The sequence below is a fragment of the Myodes glareolus genome, chromosome 1, assembly GCF_982192425.1.
Source record: "Myodes glareolus chromosome 1, mMyoGla1.1, whole genome shotgun sequence".
Classification (NCBI taxonomy): Eukaryota; Metazoa; Chordata; class Mammalia; order Rodentia; family Cricetidae; genus Myodes; species Myodes glareolus.
This window is the reverse complement of record NC_142026.1, coordinates 142242721-142270001: the sequence shown is the minus strand read 5'-3', so window position 1 is coordinate 142270001 and position 27281 is coordinate 142242721. Positions and strand designations below refer to the sequence as shown.

Genomic DNA, 27281 nt, shown 5'->3' with positions numbered 1-27281 from the left:
CGAGGTCGCCGTCGCCTCCGCCTCCCGAGCGACGTCACCGCCTGGGCTCACTCCCCCTTCCCGGCGCGCGGCTGTGGCGGCGGCTGCGCGCACGCCCGGTCTTTTCGCCGACGCGCGAGCGCGGGGCGGGGCCGGGAGGGCGGGGCCGGGAGGGTGAATGGGCGTGACCTGGAGGGGTGGGGCGGGTCCGGGCGGCGGCGCGCGCCCCTCGGGCGGGGGCGCAGCCGGCGGGTCTGGGACCCACGCTGCCCTCCGCGGTCGCGCGGGGCTCCCGGAGGTGGGCGCTCCCGTCTCTGCACGGCTGCACTGGGATGGCCTGCCGTGGCTGTCGGCAGCGCGCGCCGTGCGCCCCGGGTCCGGCCTGAGCTGCTGCGTCACCCGGGAAGCCTGGGAACCCAGCTATTGGGCAACCTTGTCGCCTCCCGCTGTGTTGCTCGCCCGGGCGACCTGCGGCTAAGTCTCCTCCCGGGCGGGGCGCTAGTGAAAGAGAGAAAATAAGTGTTGCTGGCTGTTGACATCCCGTGACGCTACTCGATTCGTGTGTGGGCGGCCTATGCCTGGTTCATAAAAGAACTTTTACAACACTGCCTGGCCAGGGCCTCCCTGGAGGGCTAGTGGAAGGGTGTCGCGCCGAACTGGAACAAGAAAGGCCACCGGAGGGGCGTTGGTAACTGTCTGGGTCTAAGGTGCTGCACCTTAGTTGACAGTTTCTGTCATTACTGTATCCGCGGGCCTCAGTGTTGGAAACAGGATCTCTTCAAGCATGGTGATGTAGCAATCTATGTATGGTTTTTAATTTTGTTTTTATTACGTTTTTTTAGTTTTGAAAGAGCGTCTTATTATGTAGCCCAGGGTGGGCTTGGGATAATCCTATCGCCTTCAAAGTGTCGTGGTTACAAGCGTGTGCCACCACTCTGACCGTTCTTTTTGTTTGTTTGTTTTTTGTTTTTTGGGTTTTTTTTTTTTGCAAATGTTTGAATTTTTTTGTTTGCTAACTTGTTTTTAAGGAAAAATTCTTTCTGACTTCATTTTTCTGGTCTGCAAATTTTAAAACTTTTTTTAAAAAAGACATTATACAATTAGCGGGCGGTACAGGCACATGCCTTTAATCCCAATACTTGGGAGGCAGATATAGGCACATCTCTGTGAGTTCAAGACCAGCCTAAATCTACAGCTCCGATCCAGGCTGTTCTTAATGTTGGTGGGATTACCGTTATACCCACCATGAGGGGCTAATTTTTAAAACTTCCTAGTTTATAGTTATTTTGTTTTGCTTTGTTTTTCAAGACAGGGTTTTTCTGTGTGTCTTTGGCTGTTCTGGTACTCGCTTTGTAGACCAGACTGGCCTGGAACTCACAAAGGTTCGCCTGCCTCTGCCTCTGCCTCTGTCTCCCAAGCGCTGGATTAAAGGTGTGTGCTACCACGCTCAGCCCTATTTTGTTATTTGAAGTTAGATTTGTTTGACAAGCCTACTCGAGGTTTAATGTTTGACTGCAATAATATTCTCCAAATAATTCTTAAACTTATTTGGGAAATTTCTAATAAAAATTTTAACTTCGAAGCTTTATGTTTTGAAAAAATATACTTCATTGATCTGTAATATCTTAGAATGATTTAAGAATATAGAGAAATATAATGTATAAAAAAATTGCAACAGTCTTACCTGTTTGGGTCTTAAAGGTCAGGGTGTAATGCAACAATGTGTTTTCAATATCTGTTAGCTGCATGATTAAATTCTCAGGTTTTTTTTTAATAAACAATCTTCTTTACATTTTGTTTCTTATTAGTGTTTGCTTGTATGCCACAGCACACATCTGGAGGTCAGAGACAGCTTGCAGGGGTTGGTTCTCTTCCACCTTCCAAGGGATGTAACTCAGATTTCTAAAGCTTGATGGGGGTGTCTTCAATCACTGAATCCAATTGCATCTTTTATTAGTACATCAAACAACAGCCTCAGAATGATTATCTAAGCATATAAATGCAGAAATTCCGGAAAATTAGCATCAGCCATGAGGGGTTTGGGTTTGGTTGTTTTGCTACTATTCAATTTCCATTCGGAACACTTTGTAGACCTTTGGGAGTGTAGTAAGGAGGCTGCTTGTTTGTTCCCAACTGCTCAGCCTCGAAATAATCACACAGAAACTATTAATTAAATCACTGCTTGGCCCATTAGCTCTAGCTTCTTATTGGCTAACTCTTACATATTAATTTAACCCATTTCTATTAATCTGTGTATCTGGCACATGGCTGTGGCTTACCAGCTAAAGTTCCCAGCGTCTGTCTCCTGTGGGCTACATGGCTTCTCTCTGACTCCACCTTCTTTCTACCTTGCTATAGGCCAAGCCAGTTTCTTTATTCATTAACCAATAAAAGCAACACATAGACAGAAAGACCTCCCACACCATGGGAGAGTATGACATTTACAGATTCTAGCACATTGATTTGTGAATCCTTATTTCTGATACTAATGGAGATTGCCAATAGATGTCTGTGATTTGTTATTGTCAATGCAATTAAATTGAGAAATATCTAAGAGATAAGTAAAATTTAGAACTGGGTGTGTCTATGAGGTCATTTCCAGAGGAAATTAAAGGATTGAAGCACCTACCTCATTCTTTCATGGATTCAAACTTCGTTGGACTATTGGGATGTTGGGGAACTGTGGTGGGTAAGGCCTCAGTGGAAGAAGTGACTCACTGGGGGTGTGTGTGGCTTAGAACTATGTCTTGGCTCTGTCCTCAAACAGTGAACCAAAGTACACCTTTCTTTCTATAAGTTGGTTTGTCAGGAATCTGAGAAACACAGTGACATGAAAATGATCCTTCCCCACCCTACCCCCACACAGTATTCTTAAATAGAGAAACACTTCCAGAATGATAAAATATATCTCAGATAGATATCCTCTTCCAATTTTATGGTTGTCACTATAGTAATAAATATATTCTTTTCCCTACTTATTATTAAAGAATGTAGCTTAAGATTATTCCAGTTAGTATATTTTGATTTCATGGTCATGTGGAATTGATACATATTCTGTAGGAACAACTTTTTGAATTTTGATCTTCTTCTGGGCTAAAGACATTCCCTATAAATCACAGTGCCTACTCAGAGGTCTTATCAGACTTGGTGATCATAGGTAGACAACACAAACTCAAGTATCAGTGTTACTAAGTTATTGTATGGTGTAGATCACATGTGTTAGGTGCACTTTGAACTACTAAGGGTGTTTTCAGTTTTAGCCTATGACATCAACTCGAGTGCCTTGCCAAATGGAAGAATTTTCCAAATATCATGTGTAAATTTGTAAAGTTCTTTGATGGGCTTATGAAATTTTAAGGCATAGTAAATTTCTTTTTTCTACTTTTCTAATCATAATTTTGTAGGAGTTACTGTCTCCAGAATTGGGAAGAACGGTGCCTGGCACTGTATTCTACCTCGTCCACTGTGGGTGATTTCCAATCTGTGTGGTTGTGTGATTGGAAGAATTCCCTAGGACACCCTGATGTCTATCTCAATTCAGACATGTTGGTTATTATATTTGGGGATTTTGAGTGATAAATTTTCTTTTTAAAAGCTTTTTCTTACATTTATTTTTGTGTGTGTGCATGTATGTGTGTGCACATGCTACAATATACATATGTATGGATAGGTCAGAGGACAACTTGAAGGATTCGATTCCTTCCTTTCATCATTTGGGTCCTGGAGATCAAATTCGGGTCATCAGACTTGGCAACAACTGCCCTTACTAGCTGAGCCATCTCACTAGCTGATAAATCTTTTTCTTTTTTAGATATGGGTTGCTGTAGGAAACAGTCTCCTGTAACTTGAATTCTAATTGTTCTTAATAATAAAATACCAGAAAAAGATACAATAGTTAACGCTGAAAGATCAGAGAAGCAGAGCAGCCAGCCACTAGGGAGTTCTTACCTCTACCAATGCTCAGACCAAAGGGGTGATCCTGTCCCTACGAATCCTCAGACTGCTGCTGTCTCTACAAAACTGCACCCATCTCAATGAATCCTCAGATGGCACTGAGCTCCTGTGTCGTCCAGCTTTATAGTCCACTCTCCACACAGCCATATCACTCCTGTCTCCACCTCCCTAGTACTGGGATTAAAGCCATGTGACCCCAAGTGCTGGGATCACCTTTGTATGAGCTCTGTTTCTGTTTTAGGTTTAATCTTGTGTAGCCCAGGTTGGCCTTGAACTCACAGAGATTTGTCTGACTTGGCCTCCCAAATGCTGGGATTGAAGACGTGCTACCACTGCCCTGGCAACCATGCCAGCTCTTAAAAAGGAAAACATTTGATTGGGGCTGACTTACAATGCGGAGGTTTATTTCATTATTGTCATAGTGGAAAGCATCGTGCCATGCAGCCAGACACGGTGCTAGAGAGATGGTTCTACCATCGGACCAGCAGGCAGGAGAAAGAGTGTCACTGGGCCTGGTTTAGGCTTCTGAAAACTCAAAGCCCACCTCCCAGTAACAAACTTCCTCCAACAAGGCCACGCCTCCCAACAGTGCCGCTCTCTGTGAGCCTGTGTGAGCATTTTTGTTCAGACAGCACATCCTGCGTCTGTGCTGCATTGTGAGACCCATGAGTATGGAGACTGTCCATACTGCATTATATTAAGTCATTCTGTCTACTTACTTCATCTCGGACATTCCACGAAGGGATAGGGAATTGCCATAGAGCAAAACCAGACACGTTTAGGGTTTAATACAGGAAATAACCACACTGAATTCAAAACTGCAAAATATAAATAGAAGAAAACACATAACCCTATGTGAGTAATAAATGCTAGTTAGAAAAAAAATCTCCCGGGAGAAAACGCAGTGAGTTGGGAATTGAGAAATTAGGATGAATTAGACAGAAGAGACTACTGAAGACAGTCTTTGTAGATAAACGTGAGAAAACATTCTGGGGCCACAGAAATCACATGAAGCATGAATAATAAAAACCCAGAGACATGTTGGGGTTCAACCTAAAGATCAGAAAAGCAAAGCAGCCAGCCACTGGCTCTTACCTCTACCTCAGACTGAAAATGGGTGAGATCCTGTCTCCATGAATCCTGAAGACTCCACATCCCACACTCCACTGAGTTCCTGTCTCTTTCCTTTCATATTCCTCTCTCCGCCCAACCATTTCCCTGTCTCCACCTCCCTAGTGCTGGAATTAAAGGCCTGTGGTCCCAAGTGCTGGGATCACCTTTGTGTGAGCTCTGTTTCCGCTTTAGGCTTAATCTTGTGTAGCCCAGGGTGGCCCTGGCCTTAAATTCACAGAGATCCTTCTGCCTATGTCTCCCTAGGTCTGGGTGTGTGCCCCGACTCCCTGGTCTGTATGGCTGACTAGTGTGGCTGCTTTACTCTCTGACCTTCAGGCGAGTTTTTTATTTATTAAAACACAAATAATTTACCACTATAATCACACTTACTCATTTGTCAAAAATGGACCTCGTTTACTTGAAAAGTATCCTTCAAGGATGTTTGAGAAGTGTTTCAGTGGTGAACAGATCAGCACCATATCTTCAAATGTATTCATTCCTTTCCTGTTGCTGTGGTGATTTAAATAATAACCTCCCTAGGCTCATATATTTGAATGCTTGCTCACCAAATGGAACTGTTTAAAAAGGATTAGGAGGTGTGGCCTTGCTGGAAGAGGTGTGTCACTGGGGTGAAACTGTGGTTTCACCAAAAAGCCCATGCCAAGCCGGGCGGTGGTGGCACACGCCTTTAATCCCAGCACTCGGGAGGCAGAGGCAGGTGGATCTACAAGAGTTAGAGGCCAGCCTGGTCTACAAGAGCTAGTTCCAGGACAGGCTCCAAAAAAAAAAAAAAAAAAAAAAAACCATGCCAGGCTCAGTCTCTCTCTCTCTCTCTCCCTCCCTCCCTCCCTCCTTCCCTTCCTCTCTTGTTCCTCTCCCACCTTGTAGATGACGATGTAATCTTCACTACCACTCCAGCACAATGAATGCCACCATGCTCCAACCACACCCCCGCTGTGACAATAATGGACTAAACCTCTGAAACTGTAAACAAGCCCCTAATTAAATGCTCTTTTATAAGAGTTGCCTTGGCCCTAGTGTCTCTTCACAGCAATAGAACAGTGACTAAGACAGTTGCTATGACAAATTACCTAACAAATACAGTTTCAAGAAGTAAAAGTTTATTCTGGTTTACAGTTTGCATGTATTCATCATGGTGGGAAAGACATAGAGGCAGATATATAAGGCAATTGGTTACATTGTTTCTACAGTCAGAAAGGAGAGAGTTAAACACTGATGCATAGCTTGCTTTCTTGTTTTTACTTAGTCCTGGAATAGTGCTGCCCACATTCAGAGTTAAGTCTTCCTTCTAAATGTATTATAGACACAAGCAAAAGTGTGTTTACCTGATAACTCTAAATGCAGTCAAACTGACAGGGAAGATTAGCCTTCACTATCAAGGACTAGAATACATAGTCCTGAGAGAAGACACAGTAACTGAGTGAGAGGCTTTACAAAGGCAAGTTTATTCAGAGACGAAGCAAGTTGTCTAGGAAAATAGGAAACCATCAAAGGGATTTTAGCTTGATGGTGACTTAACAGGATTGGTAAATTGAAAATTGTACTCTAGATATAAATCCCAAACAAAGATTAGGGTGTACCAAAGTAGATAAAATGCTCCCAAATTAGAAGATTTGCAGATAAAAGAAACAAAAAAAAAATGGCATATTGAACCAGGATAGTGAAATAGAGGTAGAGAGTGAGTTGGAGGAGCAGTAGAATTCTCTTCTGGGGTTGGACTGAGCATTAGGAGGAAGAGGTTACTTGTGTATTTACAGTTGGATGATAGTGGTATCCATTCACTTGAGTGTTACTGTATTTGGAGTACATAGGAAGGTTGGGAGATCATTTGGTCTTGTACTTACTGAGTTTCTGTTGCACTTGAATCATCCAAGCAGCTTCTAAATGGAAGCACGAACCTGGGAACAAGCTCCTTCGGGCAGAACGGACTTATTTTAGCTCTATTTCACAGGATAGTCTATTACTACTGGGAGGCCATAGCAGCCGGAGTTTGAGAGAGCTGGTTACATCACTTCCAAAACAGAAAACCGGTAAGTGTATAGGGAAAGATTAAACTCTTGAGTATACACGAAACTGACTTTGGAATAGCTCAGGTCCTAGGTGGAGGAAGATGAGGTAGAAATGCTGGAGCTCCCGGGTGTTATGCTAGACAAGCCAAATGGCTAAGTGCTTCAAGGAAGGAACGGTCAATAAACAATGTCAAATGCCAATGTGAAGTCGTGTGAAGCAAGACCTGGAAAGTGTCCATTGGATTGAGTGACGTGATGGTCATCAGTTACCACAACAAAAACTGTTTTGTTGCGCAATATGGCCATAAGATAGACTGAAATGGAATGTCGTAAATGAAAAATAAATGGAATGAATCTAAATTTCTCACAGGATTTGACTTTTAATTGGAAGGGAATACGTCTTTTTTGTCTGCATGTGAGCATACACACATAAGTGGTAGGCATTCAGGAGCTGCGATTTGAGCCTGGGAACTGAACCTGTGTCTGTGAGAGCAGTAAATGAGTGGTCTTAACTACTGAACTACCCCTTCAACCCGGAATGCATCTTTTTTTGTCTTTGAGGATTTTGACTTATTGGCTTTGATAAAAGACTAAAGGTGTTCCAAAGACAGAAAAACACACATGTGCACACACACACACATGGGCATGGGGGATGAAGATAAGACACGGCCTTATGATGTAGCCTTAGCTTGATAGCATCAAACAGGCTGTCCTACTGCTACTACATCTTGAGTGCTGAGACAACTGGTATACCTGGCACATAACTCTCCCAGTCCCTCCTTCTCTCCCTCCCTGTGATGGTTAATTTCAATTGTCAACTTGAGATAGCCTAGAAAAGAGCCTCAGTGGGAGACTGTCTGCAGTGGGTTGGCCTATGGTCATGGGGTAGGAGACAAGGCTGTCTTAAGTCAATTGATGTTCGGGATGACTCAGCCCACTGTGAGTGGCACCATCACGAATCAGGAGGTTCTGAACCATGTAAGAGTGGAGAGCCAGCTGAGCACAAGCACAGAAAAGCAAATGAGCATGCAAGCATGCATCTACTCTCTGTCTGCACTTGGCTAGTCATGCGATGTCGTGACTCTCTCAAATACCTGCCACTTCAACTTGCCCGCAAAAATGGGTTGTAATTTGGAATTGTAAGGTAAAATCAAAGCTTTCTCCCCTAAGTTGCTTGTCAGGATGTTACCACAGCAAAAGAAATCAAAGGAGGATACTCCCTGTCTCCCTTGCATTCTTTTAGAAATTTTTAGTTTTGGTTTTAATTTTTAATTATGTCTATTGAGTTTGTATGTGTATGGAGATATGCACGAGAATATAGGTGCTCTTGGAGACCTGAAAGCCCAAGACTTCAGACCTGTGGATTGAGTTACAGACAGTTATGAGGCACTAGACATGAATGCTAAGAAATAAACTCAGGTCCTTTTAAAGAGTAGCAAGTATTACAAGTATTAACAAGTGAGCTCTCTCTTCGGTTCCCAGTTCTCCTCTCCTTCTTCTTCTCCTTCTCCTTCTCCTTCTCCTTCTCCTTCTCCTTCTCCTTCTCCTTCTCCTTCTCCTTCTTCTTCTTCTTCTTCTTCTTCTTCTTCTTCTTCTTCTTCTTCTTCTCTCCCTCCCTCCCTCCCTCCGTGTGTGTGTGTGTGTGTGTGTGTGTGTGTGCATTTGTGTTTTGCTTTCATATATGTGTTATGACAGTGTCAGATCCCCTGGACCTTGAGTTATGGACAATTGTGAGCTGTCATGCAGGTGCTGGAATTGAACCTGGTTCCTCTGAAAGAACAGCTACTGTTCTTAGCCACTGAGCCATCTCTCCAAACCTCTCCTTTCTTCCTTTTACTAACTTTGTTTTTTACCCTATAACCCAGGCTGGCCTCAAGCTCACGATCTCCTGCCTTAGCCTACTGAGTACCGGGGTTACAGATGTATGTATGCACCACCATTCCTAATTCTGGCAGGTAATAATCTTTTGAGATGAGATTGAACATATGAGAGAAGAGCTGGATATAAGAATTAGCTGCCAAGGCTAAAACCATAGCAATCAATAGAGAAAGTAAATATATGAATTTTAAGGCAGGTTTAGGCAAATATGTTTCCTGTATTTTCGGAATAAGGAACTGAACAACAACTAACACTGTTATGGCTACAGGACACGGGTGACATGGGGATCCGAAGGAGATCCCACCGTAAGTCTCAGGCATTTGAATACTTGGTCCCCAGTTGATGACTGCTGGGGAAGCATTAGGCGGAGGTGTATCCCTGCGGTGGACCACTAAGTTTCAAAGCCCATGCCATTCCCAGTTATTTTTTTCTGCCTCCTGATTCTCAATGGCAGCTCCAGCCAGCTGCTGCCATGCTTTTTGCTGTGCCATCACAGACTCTGAGATAAACACTTTATTTTATAAGTTGCTTTGGTGCTTTGTTGAAGTAATAGACAAGAAACCAATACAGGTGCTCACTTGACTACTGAGAGGTTCTGTGAGTTCTCTAGTTCCCTACTAATGCATATACTTCCAGAAAGACTAGTATACCATGAATATTTGTTAATTGTGCAAAAATTAGAACTACCTGAAAGTCTTTGCGATAAATTGCTCAAGTCCTACTCCCTCAAAAGAGTCCTTTCCATTGCTCTGAGGTAGAGTCTCACAAGTAAGTGCTTTTAAAACTCCCCAAGGTGAATGTAACCGCCTTTAGTCTTGAGAAACACTGATGTCACTCTCATAATGACTACACTGACCCCAGTAAACTTAGTGCTTAGATGCAGTAGGAAGAGGCCAGGATTTTACTTACAAACAGTTGGGGTTTTGTTTTTGTTTTTGCTGGTCTTTCGAGACAGGGTTTCTCTTTGGAGCCTGTCCTGAAACTAGCTGTAGTAGACAAGAAACTCACAGAGATCTACCTGCCTCTGCCTCCCAAGTGCTGGGATTGAAGGCATGCACCTCCACCACCCAGTCAAACAGGGGTTCTTAACAGCAGTTTGAAGACGAGTTTTTGTCCCCATGAGAGATGAGTAGCAAAAGTCTGGAAACATCTGTGGTTGTCACAGTGGATGAGTCTCGTGGAATTAATGTACTGATATACAGTAGTTTGAAGACAAGGGCATTTCTGGAGATCCTACAATGTGTCAGTCTGCTGCTTTTTTCCCTCCACAAATGCTTCATCTCCATGCCTGCCTGCCACAACGCTTCCCACCCTGATGATCATGAATTAACTCTCTGAAACTGTAAGCAAACCTCCAACGAAATGCTTTTCTTTTATAAGTTGCTTTGGTCAGAAGCCTTCTCTGAAATGTAACTGACTATTCCCTTTATTTTAAAAACTAAAAGTAAACATAAAAGCCAATTTTAAACTACTTCAAATCTTCCATCTTACATGCTTGGATACATGCAAGAAATATATGTAGCTAAAGCATTGTTTAAAGAAAAGAAATACTGGATTTAGAGCAGGCTTTGCCTACCACCTCCTTCTGTTGTTAGTTAAATGACATCCAACAAGTCAATTACTTGGGGAGTATTTTTGTGATTATAAAAAGAGGTATAAGTGACTTGGGACAAATAGAAAGCTTTTCTTTGGGGATTTTAGCCTGATTGACACCTTCTCACTAAGAAATGTCTACACACATTCGGAGTTCAGACCCAGCAACAGCATAGGAACTAAAAGACCAAATACCTCTGACTTCTGTTAGATGAACTATTGGCCCTACCTGGATCAAATGGGTTGTCTTGAAAACACAAAATTAGGCTTGAGAAATGTTTGTCAGGTAGTTGGTTGTTTGAACTAGAAACACATAAACTTAGGCCAGGGCCTCCTTGTGTGAGAGCATGGAGCATGTGGAGAATCACGGTCTGTTGCTGAGGGACAATGCTTTTGTATGCTGTAAGATTTGTCACTTGTATTGGTTTAATAACATGCTGATTGGCCAGTAACCAGGCAGGAAGTATAGGCAGGGTAACCAGACTTAGAAGAGGAAAGGCTCAGTCTGCAGTCACCACCCAGACACAGAGGAAGCAAGATGAGAATACCTCACTGATAAAAGGTACCAAGCCAGTGGCTAACATAGACAAGAATTATGGGTTAATTTATGTTGTAAGAGCTAGTTAATAATAAGGCTGAGATAACAGGCTAAACAGTTTGTAATTAATATAGTTTCTGTGTGTTTCTTTGGAGTTGAACTGCTGCAGGACCAGGAAGGACAGAAACCCCATCAACAGTCTGTGTGGAAGAGGAGAGCATTACAGGCCATGCCTTGGTTCTACAGCTCTAAGAAGATGATGCAATCTCCTCTCCCTTGCACCTCAGGAAGATGAGGAATTTGCATAAAGGACATGTGGTAGTTGACTAAACCCAAGCACTTTAACTTAAGTCTGTGCTGTCATTCAGCACATATCAAACACAATCTAATAGTTGCCTCAGTTCCTGATCTCCGTCCTTTGAGAAGTTAGTCTGCTCTCATCTTTGAGTTATTTGTCATAACTCGTCCTTATAATAGAATTTCACATCTTGGCTTCAGCAAAGTGCTTTTCTGCTGATTGCAACAGCAAAGCCGTGAGTTTAAGTGGCTGTGAGTGGAAATGGGATACAAACCACAGAGAAAGTAACTGGTCAAATCAAGAGAAGGGGAGGGATATACAGACTTCTCATTATAAGGTGAGAATTTAGTGTGTTTTGCAGTAGCAATTTTTTACCCCAAGTGGCTTAGAGCTCAGATTATAAAGTAGCCAAATATTTTTAAAACTTTCAAAAGTTTGGGTTACTAAATACTAAGTTTCAAAATGTACCTAAAAAGGAAATACATTCTAAACAAGGTTTTCAGGAGAAAGTGGGGTGTATTAATCAGGGTTTGTTGTAGGAGCCTGCTTGTTCATTCCTGGCTACCCAGACAATGAAATAATCACACAGAAACCATATTATTTGCAATACTGTTTGGCCAATAGCTTAGCATATATCGAGCTTGCTCTTATATTCTACTAACCTTCTCCATTAATCTGTGTATTGCCACGTGGCTGTGGCTTACTAGCAAGGTTCTGGCCTGTGTCTGTCCCCGGCAGAGGCTACATGGCTTCTCCCGAATTGGCCTTCTTTTTTCCAACATTCAGTTTAGTTTTCCCCACCTAGCTCTGTTCTGCCCTGCTCTGCTATAGGCTCAAAGCAGTTTCTTTATTCATTAACCAATAAAATCAACACATATACAAAAGGACTTCCCACACCATGGGTTCTCTAGAGAAACAGAACTGAGAGAACATAGACTAGATAGGATAGATAGATAGATAGATAGATAGATAGATAGATAGATAGATAGATCTCACATACACACACACACACACACTTAGAGTATCTTACAACCTGTGGTCTGGCTAGTCCGACCACAGACAGTGGCTGTCTCCCGGTGGATAGTTCAAGAATCCAATAGTTACTCAGTCAAAAGGCTGAATGTCTCAGCTGTTCTTCAGTATATATCAGAGTCCTAATGAAGTAGGCTTTAATACAAGTGAAGGAATGAACTTGCCAGAGACAGTGAGGGCAAGCAGGCAAAAAAAGCAGAAGTTTCCTTCTTCCCTGTCCTGTATATAGGCTGCCACCAGAAGGTATGGCCAAAAACTTAGGGTAGTTTTTCCCACTGCAAATGATTTTCTTTTAAATCCCTCACAGGTGTGTATGCCAAGCTGCTTGGGCATTAGTTTATTTCACATGTAGTCAAGTTGACAGCCAAAAAATAACCATCACATAGAGCAAGTTGCCAAATTTGGCCGATTTGACAGTTATCAGCTCTCTTTTGTGCCCATCACCTGTGGTCTGAGCAAGTAAGGCCAGACAAGAAATGAGATAGGTATACTGAATTATAACAGAAATTTTTACCACACTGTTTCCAGTATTGCCCTTTACATTTGAGTGCTTAAGGTAGTAACAGAGTCTCAAATGTAACCACCCCAGTTCCTCCGGTCCCTCCAAAGCATCTTATACTGCCCCTCCCTGAGTCTGCCTCACAGAAATAGGGTGATTCTTTCACCACCAGTAGCCACCAGGCCCAGAACGCACCATTGTGTATAAAGATATCACTAAAGGTCAAGCTGCCATGCCCACTTATTCTCTTATTTGACTGGAGGCTGCAACAGAGAACAATGTGGAAGGGTAGGGGCCCAGCTGTTGCTAAGAAACAAAAGTCCTGAAGAACTGACAACTCACGGTGAAACCCAATCCACTATGGTCTTAAGCATTAGTTAAACACAAAAGGATCTCCGTAAAAGAAAACTGACAGGCAGTCCCCACAATAGAATGCTTGTGTGCCCTCAGAGCCCAAAGTCTGCAGATCACAGTCTTTCTCCTCATGCGGATCCCATCCATCCTCCAATAGGGAAGTTTCTTCGCCAGACAAAAGTGGATGCCTTTTTCCAGATGAGGATCTGTAATATCTGTTCTCAGGAGTAACCCTGAAAGACCCTACAAAAGGGAATCCAAATCAAACTGTATTAGGTACTGTTCTATTGCTGTAGAAAGACATATCATGACCAAGGCAATTTACGGAAGGAGAAACTTCCTGGGACTCACAGTTCCAGAGGATCAGTTCCCACTGTGGCAGGGAACATGGCAGAGAGTCATGGTGCTGGAGCAGGAGCCGAGAACTTACATTCTCATCCAGAAGAACAAGGCAGAAAGAGAACTAACTGGAAATGGATGGACTTTTGAAACCTCAGCACCCACCCTCAATGACACACCTCCTCCTATAAGGCCACACCTCCCAATCCTCCCCAGAGAGTTCAATCAATTGGAGACCAAACAGTTACACATATGAGCCAATTTGAGCTATTCCTATTCAAACCAGCACACAAGCACGACCAGATTGTCTAATAACTGGTTAGAAGCAGTTCAGTGAGCTCATGCCGTAGAAGATTCCAGCAGCTTGTTTGCACACTACCCCATTCCAGGTGGACACAGTTTATGTTCTTGTTGGGCTAGGTTTAAAAAATAACAACCACAGATGATGAACCTTCCGACAGGCAGACAGAAGCTCTGTGCTGATTGTCAAATTAATTAAATAAATAAAATAACACACACACACAAACAGTCTTTTGGCTTTTTGAGACAAGGTATTTTTGATAAGTATTTTTGAATCCTGGTAATTGGTTTCTCCACCAATGCAAAAAGTCAGATCAGGCCAAATTAAAAGTACAGGTTTAATGAGCAAAGCACTCCCAGGTGATCTCGAAGAATCAGAAAGGGAGAAATCACATGGCACCTCTAGGGACAGGAACTTAAGTACTCTGTAGACAGAGTCCTGAGAAGTTCTGGGAGAGGAGCCACCCTTTGAGCTTTCTAAGAAGGAAAGGGTTTGGAATAGAAGAGTGAGACGGGGCAGAGATTCCCTACACTTTGTGTTAGCATTCAGACTAGAAATTAGGAAAATAATGTTCAGATACAATATTTTTTCTCACTTGGAAATGACATTCTCTTTAGAGGGAAGAGAAAGAAGAGTAAAAAGGTAACTAATGAAATATGATTAGAAACTGGAATAATTTTAATAAGAGGAAGAGTTATTTCAAAGCAAAGACAAACATATTTAGGAGGAAGGTAGCAGTGTGGTCAAAGACCTTCTCAGGACTAGACTGGGATGCAGTCGGACCTTGTGGAAGACTAGAGGGAAGGCAGGAAGGGGTACACTTGCAATGGTACAAGGGCAGGGAGGGCTTGTTCTATGACAGGCTAGCGAGAGGTTGAGAGCTCACCTACTAATTATTATTATTATTAACCCAATACCCGTCAGTATTGGGTCCCCTCCCCCATTGCTGGATTCCTCCAGCCACCCATGCAATCCTCAACCAACTCAGACCGAATTAGTAAATCCAGATTTAATAAACAGGACGACGCAAAGCAGAGCACTCCTGAGAGTCTTTCAAGAAGACAGGAGGGCCAGGTGGTGGTGGCACACGCCTTCAGTCCCAGCACTTGGGAGGCAGAAGCAGGTGAATTTCATGTAGATTTCATATAGAAGATAAAATGAAAAATAATTTTAAAATTTTAAATCAATTTGATTTTATGTTTTCCTTATATTTGTTATTGTAGGTCACCTTTCTTTCTGACTAGTTAATATCATTTACTCAGAGCAACATAAATAAAAAATTGTACAAAATTACTATTTCATATACGCTAGTAACCAAATTTCAAAAAAATAAGAGCTGAGTTTACATGATCTTCAAAAGTTATTGGTATGTATAAATGTATAAAAGAAATGCATTTGAAGGGAATGAGAGAAAGTGCAACTACCCTGTTCACATCTGATCACGTATGACCTCATAGGCAAATCAACAGCCAATTTAAATTTTTAAAAATTTGTTTATTATGGGCTGTTAATTGAAGAAAAAGAGGCCATGAATTTGAGAGGAAGTGGGAAAGACATGGGAACTTGGAAGGTGAAGGGGGAAATTGATGCACATATATATGAAATTTTTAAATTAAATAAATGAAGATGCAGTACGATCAGTAATTAAAGGTCCCCAGACTATCTTACAAAAGATACAGCTTTAATAAAACAGAAGGAAAAACTTACACCAGAATCCCAACTGTCTGGAATGCTGAATCCAGGCTAGAGAGAGAGGGCAGGGGAAATGTACCCTCCAGGTTGATAGGTAAACTTTTGCCTTAGGGCAACACGCCTCACAGACAGAATGTGATTGGCTGAGCTCGCCTATCAAATAAAATTTTAAAGAAAAATAAAACCATTGCTAAAAGATTGTATAGTCTGCCGGGCGGAGGTGGCACACGCCTTTAATCCCAGCACTCGGGAGGCAGAGGCAGGCGGATCTCTGTGAGTTCGAGGTCAGCCTGGTCTACTAGAGCTAGTTCCAGGACAAGTTCCAAAGCTACAGAGAAATCGTCTCAAAACTGGGGGGAAAAAAAGATAATGTTGTCCAAAAAAGGTTTACTGCATGACTCACTGAGCCACACTACAGCTTCTATTTTCCTTTTTTCTTCTTTTCTTGTTTTTCCTCTTCAATTTTATTCTATTTGAGGAGGGTGTTGAGAGGGCAGATACAAAGAGATGGGGAAGAAATGGGATCCAGAGGCTTGATGTAAAAGACACAAAGAATAAATATAAATAAAGTTAAAGAAAGATAGTGTGGCCCAGGGAAAAAATAGTATATAGAAGAGCGTGAAGGCAGGATGTTGCCTGCTTTTTATATTTCCACTTGTTCTGTTTCTGCTTCTTCTCCCATCCCATTGCTAACCTATAAGACAGGGTATTTAAAGACACCAGGCAACTCATATTTCTTCACTGCCTAGCACCCTCAGGATTCTCTCACCTCCTTTGCACTGGGTCTTACAGGAGCTCGAGTGATCTCATCTTGGTCTGACTCCAAAGTCCTCTCCCCTATAGTTTGCCTGAACTCATTATGTTCCAGTCAGTTGGCTTTCTTTCTGCCACACTCCTGTTTCTTGTTTTCCTCTGCTGGCTTTGGCTCTGGTTTTTGTCTGTGCTTAGAATGCTTTTCTCAGATCCTGCCATGTGGGGTTTTTGGTGATTCCTTCAGGCCTCAGGCCAGATGTCCCTCCCTTAGGGATCCCTTTCCCCATTACTTTTCCTCGCTATCTCATTTATTTTCTTTATATTAATGATGATGACTTACAGTTACCATGTTTTACTTGTCTTGTTTCTTGCCTACTGCCTCATGCATGAGTAAGCTCCATGAGAAACTGGTACCGTGAAACATTACACTACAGAGACTTTTACAAAAGTCAAGATTATCTTTAAAGTCAGTTTTGTTGCTTGGATGTTCTCGTAGGTAAGGCAACTACTTGTATATCCCTGACTGAAGAACAAGCCTTTTCTACTTGGGGAAGGTCTTCCTCTTCAAGCCAGTATTGAGTTCCAGGCCAGCCAGGGATACACAGTCAGACCCTGTTTCAGGAAAAATGTCAGCTTTGCAACATTTTTTTTTGGGGGGGGGGGTTGAGACAGGATTTCTTTGTGGCTTTGAAGCCTGTCCTGGAACTAGCTCTTGTAGATCAGGCTGGCCTTGAACTCACAGAGATCTGCCTGCCTCTGCCTCCCAAGTGCTGGGATTAAAGGCGTGTGCCACCACAGCCCGGCTGCAACATTTTTTGGAAAGAAACAAAGCTACAAGTGCAGCATAACATTTCCAGACAGCACAGAATGACAGGACCCTCTTCTTGTCTCTTTCATGATTATCATAATGTAAGCACAGCCAGTTATTTCTGACATTATTTTTATAAGATAAATCATATCGTCTAGTGGCAGACATGGTACACAGTAGAACATGTAGGATGGAAATCCCAAGTGGATGGTAATGCCTGCAGTACAAGCTGATGCTGTTAATCCAACATCCACCTTCCTTCCCTCTATAGCATAGGTCATGTCATATAGTCAGATTGGTTGAACTAATTACTCAATTGTAGTAAGCCAAACCCTTTGCCATTCTAATAAACTTATGGGTATGTCTATAACAATAAATTAATGACATTCCTTACACCGTAGGTGACAGTTAATGAATGGGCTCATAACTAGTTTGGAGTTATTAACTAAGAGAGAAAAGAAGATCAGAGGGCAGGGCTCCATGTGGTGACTCAGGTCTGTAAACTAGTACTTAGTAGGTGAAAGAAGATCAAGAGTTCAATTTCACTGGTCACTGAGGCCAGTTTGGACTATGTCTCAATTAAGAAAGCTGGGTGTGGTGGCACACAGCTCTGATCTTGGCACTTGGGAGGCAGGGCAGGCAAATCTCTGTTCTAGGTCAGCCAGGCATATACCGTGAGACCCTGTTTCTAAGTAAATTAATTAATAAATAATAAAGTAAGAGGCTGGAGAGCTCAGTTAATAGTACTTGCCTCTCTTGCAGAGAACCCAGGTTCAGTTCCCAGTAATTACATAACAGCTCCATTTCCAGGGGATCTGTAGTTGGAGGATGTTTGTTTTCCAGCTGCCCAGACCCGAAATAATCACACAGAAACTGTATTAACTGCAGCACTGCTTGGCCAATGTCTCTAGTGTACTCCTAGCTAGTTCTTACACCTTAACCCATTTCTATTATTCCCTGTATGGCCACAAGGCATCTGTCTCCTATAGCAACTACATGGCATCTCTCTGACTCCACATTCTTTTCTCCTCTATCTCTGCTTGGAATTCCCGCCCTGCTCTATTCTACCCTGTCATTGGCCCAAGAAGCTTCTTTATTCCTTAACCAATAAAAGCAACACATATACAGAAGGACTTCCCATACCAGGGGTCCAACATCTTCTGGTCTCTGTAGTAACTGTATATATATACATACAATCATATACATTAAATAAAAATAAATGAAAATCTTTAAAATAATATAAGGTAATAAAAATAAAGAAAAGGCAGTGGTGATGCAGACCTTTAATCCCAGCACTTGGGAGGCAGAGACAGGTGGATCTCTGTGAGTTCAAGGACAGTCTGGTCTACAGAGCAAGATCCAGGATAGCCATAGCTACATAGAGACAAGAAAGAAAAGAAGGAAGGAAGAAGGAAGGAAGGAAAAGAAAAGGGAGAAAGGAGAAAAGAACTAAAGGAAAAAACAACAATAGCAGAACATGAGCCCTCTCCCCACTGATATCCTATGTGTCTTTGTAAATCCAAGAACTGTCACATCTCTTGTGCCCTCACTAGAAAGCCATTCTACCAGTGGAATGCAGCACAGAGGTGGTAAGAACTCAGAAACAATAAAGAAGGGTGTCTGGGCTGCCCGCAGAAGCTGGTCCTCAGCATAGAATGAACTCTGTGGTTCTAATTGTTAAAAACAGTGTGGTTCTCAATAGTCAACCTTGGGACTACAATTGCTAGCAGCTGATGCAACCTGATTAATAAAAAAAATCCTCTTTTTACAAAAAGTCAAGAGTAGTATAAATTAAGAAAAAAACTCTTAGACTATATTATTTGGAAACATGGAAATTTCTAGCAAAAGAAACAGCTTTTAAAACGTGTTTGCACCTGGGAAATGGAAAGAGAAGAGAGAGGCATGGGCTGTTGTTCCTCATTGTATATGTTTCAAAACAATCTGATCCCTTAATTAGGGTTTTTAACTGTTAAACGGTTGAAGGCTTGACCATGTCTGGAATTTTATTGCATCCATTTTAAAACTCATATGTTAAATTATTGGCTTAATTCTAATTTAAAAGTGAAAATCCTGTGTGTAGCATTCATGAAGTAGAGAATGTGGACTGTAAATTAGGGATCTTGGGGTGGACAGAGAAGGGCACACAAAACTGAAGGGACAAGAAGCTTGAGATGGGCGCTTGTGCTTGTGGTCTAAGAGCTGACACTTTTCCGTGTGTGTCCACACTGTAAAGTGCAGCAAAAGAACTAACAGCTTCAAAGGACACTGAAGGATTTTCTGTAAAGACACATGGTGTGGGAGAATTGTCTGTATTCTGTCAATCATATTTTAATAAAACGCTGATTGACCAGGCAGGCAGTATAGGTGGGAAAGTCAGACAGGAAGTAGGGGTGGAGCAAAGAGACTGGGAGTATTCCGGGACGCAGGAAGCTCCCTCTGCAGTTCTGCCCAGACCACCAGAGAGGAAAGATGTAAGCTGCCTCACTGGAAAAGGTACTGAGCCATGTGCTACCGTAGATAAGGATAATGGGGTAACATAAGTTATAAGAGCTAATAAGTAGCCTGACCTAATGGGCCAATCAGCTTTATAATCTTATGGAGTCTTGTGTGTGATTTTCTGGGGTTTACTTGCTTGTTATAATCTTATGGAGTCTTGTGTGTGATTTTCTTTGTTGCTTGCCGGTTGTGGGGTACTGGGAGGGAGAGATACCCCAACAAGCCAGCCCCGTCATGTTACAGACACATTTCTTTAAAAACAAAAACTGTACATTTTATGGAATGGTAATTGATCATAGCCCATTTCCAGGCAGTAAGGTTTTTCTTGACTTACACACATATTGATAATATGCTTTCCTCTAAATAATACTGTAGCCCCAAATTTCTGTTCTAAAATATTTTAGTTTCTTAAAAATATGTATTTTATTATTTATTTATTGGTTTTTCAAGATAGGGTTTCTCTGTGTAACCACTCTGGCTGTCCTGGAACTCACTTTGTAGACCATACTGACCTCAAACTCAAAGCTCCACCTGCCTCTGCCTCCCAAGTGCTGGGATTAAAGGTGTGAGCCACCACTGCCAGACTTATTTTATTATTTATGTATACATGTTTGGGGGTGGGGCAGAGGTTTATGTGAACGTGCAAATAGGTGCCCACACAGGCCAGAATACCTTTCATAGTTCATTTAAAGTTTCTGTAGTCTAATGGAGAGCAAGGAGAGAGAAAAAGCCAAAGAAGACCAAGTATTCTCTGCAATTGCAGAGGTGAGGCCCCCATGGGCTCATAGCAAACACAGTACTGCTAGCTAGTCTGCACAGGGATGGCCGTTTGCCCCTGCTTTCCCACTCAACCATCTTGTCCCAGTTTAAAGAATGCGCAAGAAGTTCTAGGGTCTTCCTAGGAAGAAGGGACCACTCATTGTAGACTAAGTTAAAAAGGTCAGATCATTGAGGAAGCGTGATGTTTTGATATGAAAGGTAGGTGGGCAGGGGTTGGAGAGGCAGCTCAGTGGGAAAGAGCTCTGGCTATTCTATCAGAGGACCTGGGTTTGGTTCCCAACACTCACATCAGATAAACCTGTAACTACAGTTCCAAGGTATTCAATATCCTCTCCTATCAAAGTTTTAGTAATTTTGTGACCACATTCTGCCAAGGATTCCAATGCTGTATGTATTGGAGTTGTCATTAACAATGGGACAGCTCTGAACTAATGACCAAACTCCATCTATCTTAATCTTTGGGATTTGTGCTATCATATGAAATAAGTGTGCACTTTTCCTCTCTGGTTTCTTTCACAGAACCCTTGGACTTGTATGACTGTTCAAGGGGTCTGACTATTCATAAAGAGCCCCTCGATTAGTCTGATTTTCATGTATAAGAAAACTTTTGGAGCAGGGCAACTTACAAAGAAAGGAGGTTAATTTAGCTCACAGTGATAGAGGTCCCAGGACCCACATCTGATCATGGCCTTCTTCCTGAAAAGAAAGGGAATGTGCTTGTGTCTCCTAAGGTAGGCTTGTCTTTCTTCTTATGAAACCACCAGAATCTAGTCATGGAGGTTCTGTTCAAATGACCTTATGACCTTACCTAATACTAATGACTTCCCAAAGGTCCCGCCTATAAGCCTCATAGTTGGATTGTTTGCCCCCTCTTAGGGCCTCACAGTGGAGGTGGAACTTCAATATAAACCCTTGGAGGACAGGCTCAAACATAAGCTCATACAGCATCCTTTAGTTCATTTCTGAGTTCACGCTGGTGAAGTGACCTAGGGTAGGTCCTTAAATATCTCAGAAAGACCAAGGGTCCACAGGATTAAAGGACAGGGAGGGAGCTCTAGATGTCTAGCTCGGTTAAAAGCTCTTGGACTGCCAGGCAATGGTGGTGCACGCCTTTAATCCTAGCACTAAGGAGGCAGAGACGGGCGGATCTCTGTGAGTTCGACACCAGCGTGGTCTACAAGAGCTAGTTCCAGGACAGGCTTCAAAACTACAGAGAAAAACCCTGTCTCAAAAAACCTAAAAAACCAAAAACCAAAAACCTCTCAGACAACAAAGTTGGGAGAGCTTCAGGGTTGCCGAGCGTGTGGAAGAACTGGGACAGCGGCACACCCAGACACGTAGAGACGAAATTCCTTGCTCCCTCCCCATCTTCATCTTAGCTCTCTTCTCGACAGGATGCATGTGGCAGGAAAGGCGAAATGAGAGCTCTCTAAGGAAGGGGATGTAGGATACCACTAATGTAGAAGGCCGCAGCCACATCCTCCATCATCAAGATGGCGCTGACATCCGGCTTCACCGCCAGGTGAACGCACATGTGCTCGGTAATTTCCCACTGAGTCCCCACCTACTCCCGAGGCATCACCTGGGACTGGGAGCAGCGGACCAATCCAAGAGTGACACGTCCGAAGCAGGGTCTGTTTCCTATATAAGGGATGGATTCCATCATATCTGGGTCTCCGCCATGTTGGCTGATGCTCGCTCTCCCAAGGGGCATTAAAGCTTTTCTGCAGAAGTGTCCTATGTGTCCTGCGTGGTTCTTGCAGGCGAGACGGTAGCGCGGGACATCTGGTGCCGAAACCCGGGAAAAAGAAGAACTTTGCACCGCCGGGGACCCCTTGGACACAAGGAGGATTCAGAACTGCAGGCATGCATGCTTAGAGAGGTACGCTCTAAAGTCCAGAGAGCATATCAGAAACTGAGCAGCAGTGGGAGGTTGTGCGCACACTCAGATAAGTTAAAAAGGACCCCCCAGTGATTCTAAGAAAGTAAAAATGGGGGAGAAGGCTGATTTACAAGGTCAAAAGCTTTATGTTATGTTGTTCATGTTGTTTTTTATGTACTGGACAGGAGAAAGATATTTGAATTTAGGAACTGCTAAAAAAGGTAGCTTAAATTTAAAACATGGGCTTAAGAATATGATGTTTTGGAGGAGAGACTCTGTTTTCGCCTCCACGGAGGATGGAAACCTAAATATGTGCTTGAGATCCACGTGGTTTGAATCACCGAGACCTCCTGAAATGTTGTAGTGTTTACCCCTAAAATGCAGCGGCCCAATAACAGCAGGAAGCAGCCAGAGAAACTAACAACACCCAAATTCCCTAAAAGATTAAATGAGGTCCTTTCAGTGGTTGCAGAGCAGCAAACCTGCTTCTCTGAGTTCTGCTTTGCTCCGTACACCGGTTTGGGCTCGGAATGGGTGCAGCTATGGCTGGAGCTGAGCTTTGCTCGGTGGCTATGGTGGGGGGCACGTTGCGCCGGCTCAGTTGGTGCCTGGCCTGGAGGGTGTCACAGCAGTACCGAGAATGAGAGTGGTGCCACAAGCTGCCAGGCCAGAATTGTACCTAATTGTACCTTGCAATGTACCTAAAACTGTGAGGGTCTCTGAGGCTAAAATGGCTCTGATTCCATTTGGCTATGCTAAACGATGCTAACTTCAGGCAGGACTGGTCGTATTTATCATAATAAAAGCGCAATTAAGGTTTAGACGCAGTAAACAGGCAGTACCATATTACATCTACATAGTGCGACTTAAGTTTTTAAGAACTGCTTAGCATTTTAAGAACTCAAGTTCTCCTGAAAGATTGCTGTGTGTACGCTTGGCTTGTCTGGTGTTTCAGGATCCGCAGGGAGGTGGATGCGAAGGGCCCTTGGATTTTGGGGTGATTGGGTCGTTGGCTGGATCTGTGAGAGTTTACAGCCGCTTTTGCTGTGGCACAGGTGTTGAGAGTTGGCTAGTAGGGAAGCGGCCCTGGTCGCTGCCTCTCCCATCGGCCCCTTGAGCCGCAGGCTCTGGCGCGGACCTTGAGATGTTGCCGCCTGTGCCGCCTCGGTCTGTGTGTCGGCTCCCGCCACACTCCGCCACCAACACAGCCTCAGAGAACTAGGCTAGCCCCACAGGGAAGGCAGGGGCGCCTGGGGGTGGAGCCGCCACTTCCTGGCCTGGGACACGGGGATCCGCGCAGCGAACAGGCCCAGGGCCGTGCACAGCCCTTGGATGGCGGGTGGGCTCTGGAACCCAAGGCCACCATACCGGCAAGGAATACAGGAGCCAATAAATCCTAAACCTTATATCAACAAACAGGGCCTGGGTTTTTCCTAGGCGCCACTGGGGCAGCACGGCCCATACCGTAAAAAACAGAGATCCCCATATGGGTTCCCCAATGGCCACGTCATCTTAGGACTCCAGGCTGAAAACAGGAAAACGGTTTTCTCATATTTTTGAAACAATAATCTCATCTGTGCCAGATTTAAAATGGTTTAATTCTAAGGCCTGCTGTAATGGCACAGGCAAACAAGATTGCTCTTTGGAACAGAGACCTATAGGTCTCTAAGTTCAAGACCAGCCTACTTCCAGTACTGACTGTGCTAAATTTTTACACTGAGTTTTTTAATACTCTCAAATGTTATTTTGGGAGAAGAGTTTGTTTATGTTTTTTTTCTAGGAATGCTACTATTCATGCTGTGGATTCATCTGTCCAGAGGCCTGAGGACAAAGCCTCTGCTATGGAGCTGTCTGGCCTGATTGCTGCGGAGCTGGCGAGTTCCTGACGGATGGTCCAGCTCCTGCCCTTGGTCTGTCAGTTATTGCTGTGCTGTTGTTGCTGTACATTGCAATGTTATTGTTGCTGTGCCATTGCTATGCTGCTGGATTTTCCCCTTGTTTTGTCAGTTATTGCTTGCTATCAGTTTCCCTTATCCTGTCAGTTATTTCTGCTAAACACTATGGGTATCTTCAAGACAGGTTACAAAATGCCATGGTTATTCAAATTAAAAATTAGATACTACAAACTTCTTGATACAGCTGGAGAGTTGTGCCCCTGCAATCCCAGATTATTAAGCAATTGTCTAGTTATCTTCTAGGTAATTGGACTGGAGGACTTACCAGTTCTTGTTAAAATTGAAAAAAGGGGGAATAATAAAGGAACTGCCCCCGATGCTCTGTTCATTATACATTTTTTAAATGGCAGCACAGCCTATACCATGGAAAACAGAGACCCTCAATCAGTTATCTACCACAGTGGCTACAGCCCTGGATCAACAGGCTACCATAGATACATCTATTAGAGGTAGAATAAAGAACAGGTGGATATCTTATGGCAGCTTGCCCAATTGGGCTGTAAATGGAAAACTCCAGCCTTATGTGTGACCAGTGTACCATATGAGAACTTTATAAAAGTGGCTAACTTGTCCCGAGAATTGTCTTTGTATCTTGCAGGAGAATTTTGATGATTTGCTGTCCTCCTTGAGACGGTCCATCGTGACAATCAACTCCACGCGAGTGGACATAAGCCTGGCCAAAGGATTCCAGTCCTGGATCATGTCCTTCATCCCCTACTTCAAAGAATGGGTGGGGGCAGAAGTGTTTTGGAACGGTCCTACGCTATGGAATAGTGTTTCTCCTCTGGATGGTCTGCTGACTCAAATCCCAAAGCCATAGGGACAAAATGGTTATCTGCACCAGCGCTGGCTGCCCTGGAACAGGGAGCCTCTGCTTATATGTGGTTATCTATGTTAAAGCAATAAGGTTTAAGCCAACCAGCTCCTGCACCCCTAGGACTGTGGTCCATGGCACAGGGTGGAGTGCTTGGCTTAGCTAGCCCTGAAGGTTGTCGAGCTGAAAAGCATCGCACAGAGAATGGCCCTCTCTGAGAGATAAGTCGCTCTACATAAGGGTTTCCTGCCATATATTTCCCTTTCCCAGGAAAATGGCAGAGGGCAGGCCGGATAAGTTCCAGGTGTCATGAGCCTAGGGGCAGATTCCGTGTAAGCCCATTTTAATGCTTCTATTTTGGGAAGTGCGACCTCTATCTTTACCTTCTGAGGGAGTTGCCTTTCTGCAAAGAAGTAAAATTAGGGGGAGATGTAGAAGGCCGCAGCCACATCCTCCATCATCAAGATGGCGCTGACATCCGGCTTCACCGCCAGGTGAACGCACATGTGCTCGGTAATTTCCCACTGAGTCCCCGCCTACTCCCGAGGCATCACCTGGGACTGGGAGCAGCGGACCAATCCAAGAGTGACACGTCCGAAGCAGGGTCTGTTTCCTATATAAGGGATGGGTTCCATCATATCTGGGTCTTCACCATGTTGGCTGATGCTCGCTCTCCCAAGGGGCATTAAAGCTTTTCTGCAGAAGTGTCCTATGTGTCCCGCGTGGTTCTTGCAGGCGAGACGGTAGCGCGGGACACACTAATCCAGAGCAGAAGGGATGAAGGAGGGTAGTGTAGGAGGAGGAAAACCAGAACAAAGTATCAGGATAGGTATGATGTGTATGAAAATGTCATAACGAAACCCTGTCTGCATGCTTACTGTATCGGTTACTTTCCTAATGTTCTGATAAAGTGCCACGATCAAGGCCACTTAGAGACGAAGAAAGGTAAGTTTGAGGCTTACCATTCCACAAGGTTAAGAGTTCATCACCATTAATGTGCCTTACCTGCCTTGAAAAGTGGATGGGAGGTGGGGTGGGGGTAGAGTAGATGGAAGGAATGGGAGGAGGGAAGAAAGTGGGAACTGGGATGGGTATAAAATGAAAGAAGACAGTTTGTTTTCTTTTTTAAAAAAAAAATAAACCGGGTGATGGTGGCGCACGCCTTTAATCCCAGCACTCAGGAGGCAGAGGCAGGCAGATCTCTGTGAATTTGAGGCCAGCCCGGTCTACAAGAGCTAGTTCCAGGACAGGCTTCAAAGCTACAGAGAAACCCTGTTTTGAAAAACCAAAAATAAATAAATAGATAAATAGATAAATAAATAAATAAATAAATAAATAAAATTTTAAAAAAAGGAGTTCATCAGCATTACAAAGGGAAATGTGGCAGCAAGCAGGCATGGCTCTTGAAACAGCGAACTGAGAGCTCACATCTTAAACCACAAGCAGGACGCAGGAAGCACACTGAGAATAGCCTGTGTCTTTTGAAATCTCAAAGCTGGCCCCTAGTGACTCACTTCCTCCATCAGGGCCACATTTCCTAACCTACCTAAACAGTGCCACCAATTGGGGACCAAGTGTTCAAATACGAGAGATTGTGGGGGATATCTCATTCAAACCACCAGATAGCCAATTTTTAAAATATTTTTAAAATTAGCTGGGCGGTTGTGGCGCATGCCTTTAATCCCAGTAGTCGGGAGGCAGAGGTGGATCTCTGTGAGTTCAAGGGCAGCCTGGTCTACAAGAGCTAGTTCCAGAACAGGCTCCAAAGCTGCAGAGAAACCCTGTTTTGAAATACACACACACACACACACACACACACACACACACACACACACATATATATAGTATTCTTCATAATAAATAATAAACATAAAGTTTCCCTGTGTTTGGTGGGCTAGTCTAGTAAATGATGTATTCATGGTTCTCCAAAGAGACAAAATCAGTAAGAGACGTTTCCCGATTTAGGAGATGGAAGCTATTAGGGACTCAGACTCATTGGATAATGAAGGCTAGGCAGTCCCAAAAGGCTCTCCATAGGTGGAGAACTGGGAATACCGTGCTGGTAACCTTGCCCAGTCCAAGACTAAACACCCCAGAAACAGTGAAGTAGTACTATAAAGCTGAGAAAGTAAAGATCGCTGGTGTAAACCCAGGAGTTCTAGGCTAGAAAATTCAGACTTCTGGTGTGTGAGC

The 27281-nt window shown here is 43.5% G+C and overlaps 1 long non-coding RNA gene and 1 other non-coding gene across 4 annotated transcripts; both read left to right on the top strand.

The window, feature by feature from the left end:
• Positions 1-186: 186 nt before the first annotated feature.
• Positions 187-25795, top strand: LOC125392025 (uncharacterized). 3 transcript variants are annotated; one of them, XR_015734729.1, is made up of 5 exons: positions 187-766; positions 7019-7097; positions 21832-21978; positions 22201-22319; positions 24100-25795. It is a non-coding gene; the product is annotated as an uncharacterized LOC125392025 (long non-coding RNA). The 3 variants fall into 3 exon arrangements; XR_015734726.1 differs by having other exon boundaries at positions 22201-25795; XR_007229371.3 differs by lacking the exons at positions 21832-21978; positions 22201-22319; positions 24100-25795 and adding an exon at positions 11241-14133.
• LOC125392455 (small nucleolar RNA SNORD43) lies at positions 14045-14105 on the top strand. Its single transcript, XR_007229531.1, has one exon. It is a non-coding gene; the product is annotated as a small nucleolar RNA SNORD43 (small nucleolar RNA).
• Positions 25796-27281: the final 1486 nt, after the last annotated feature.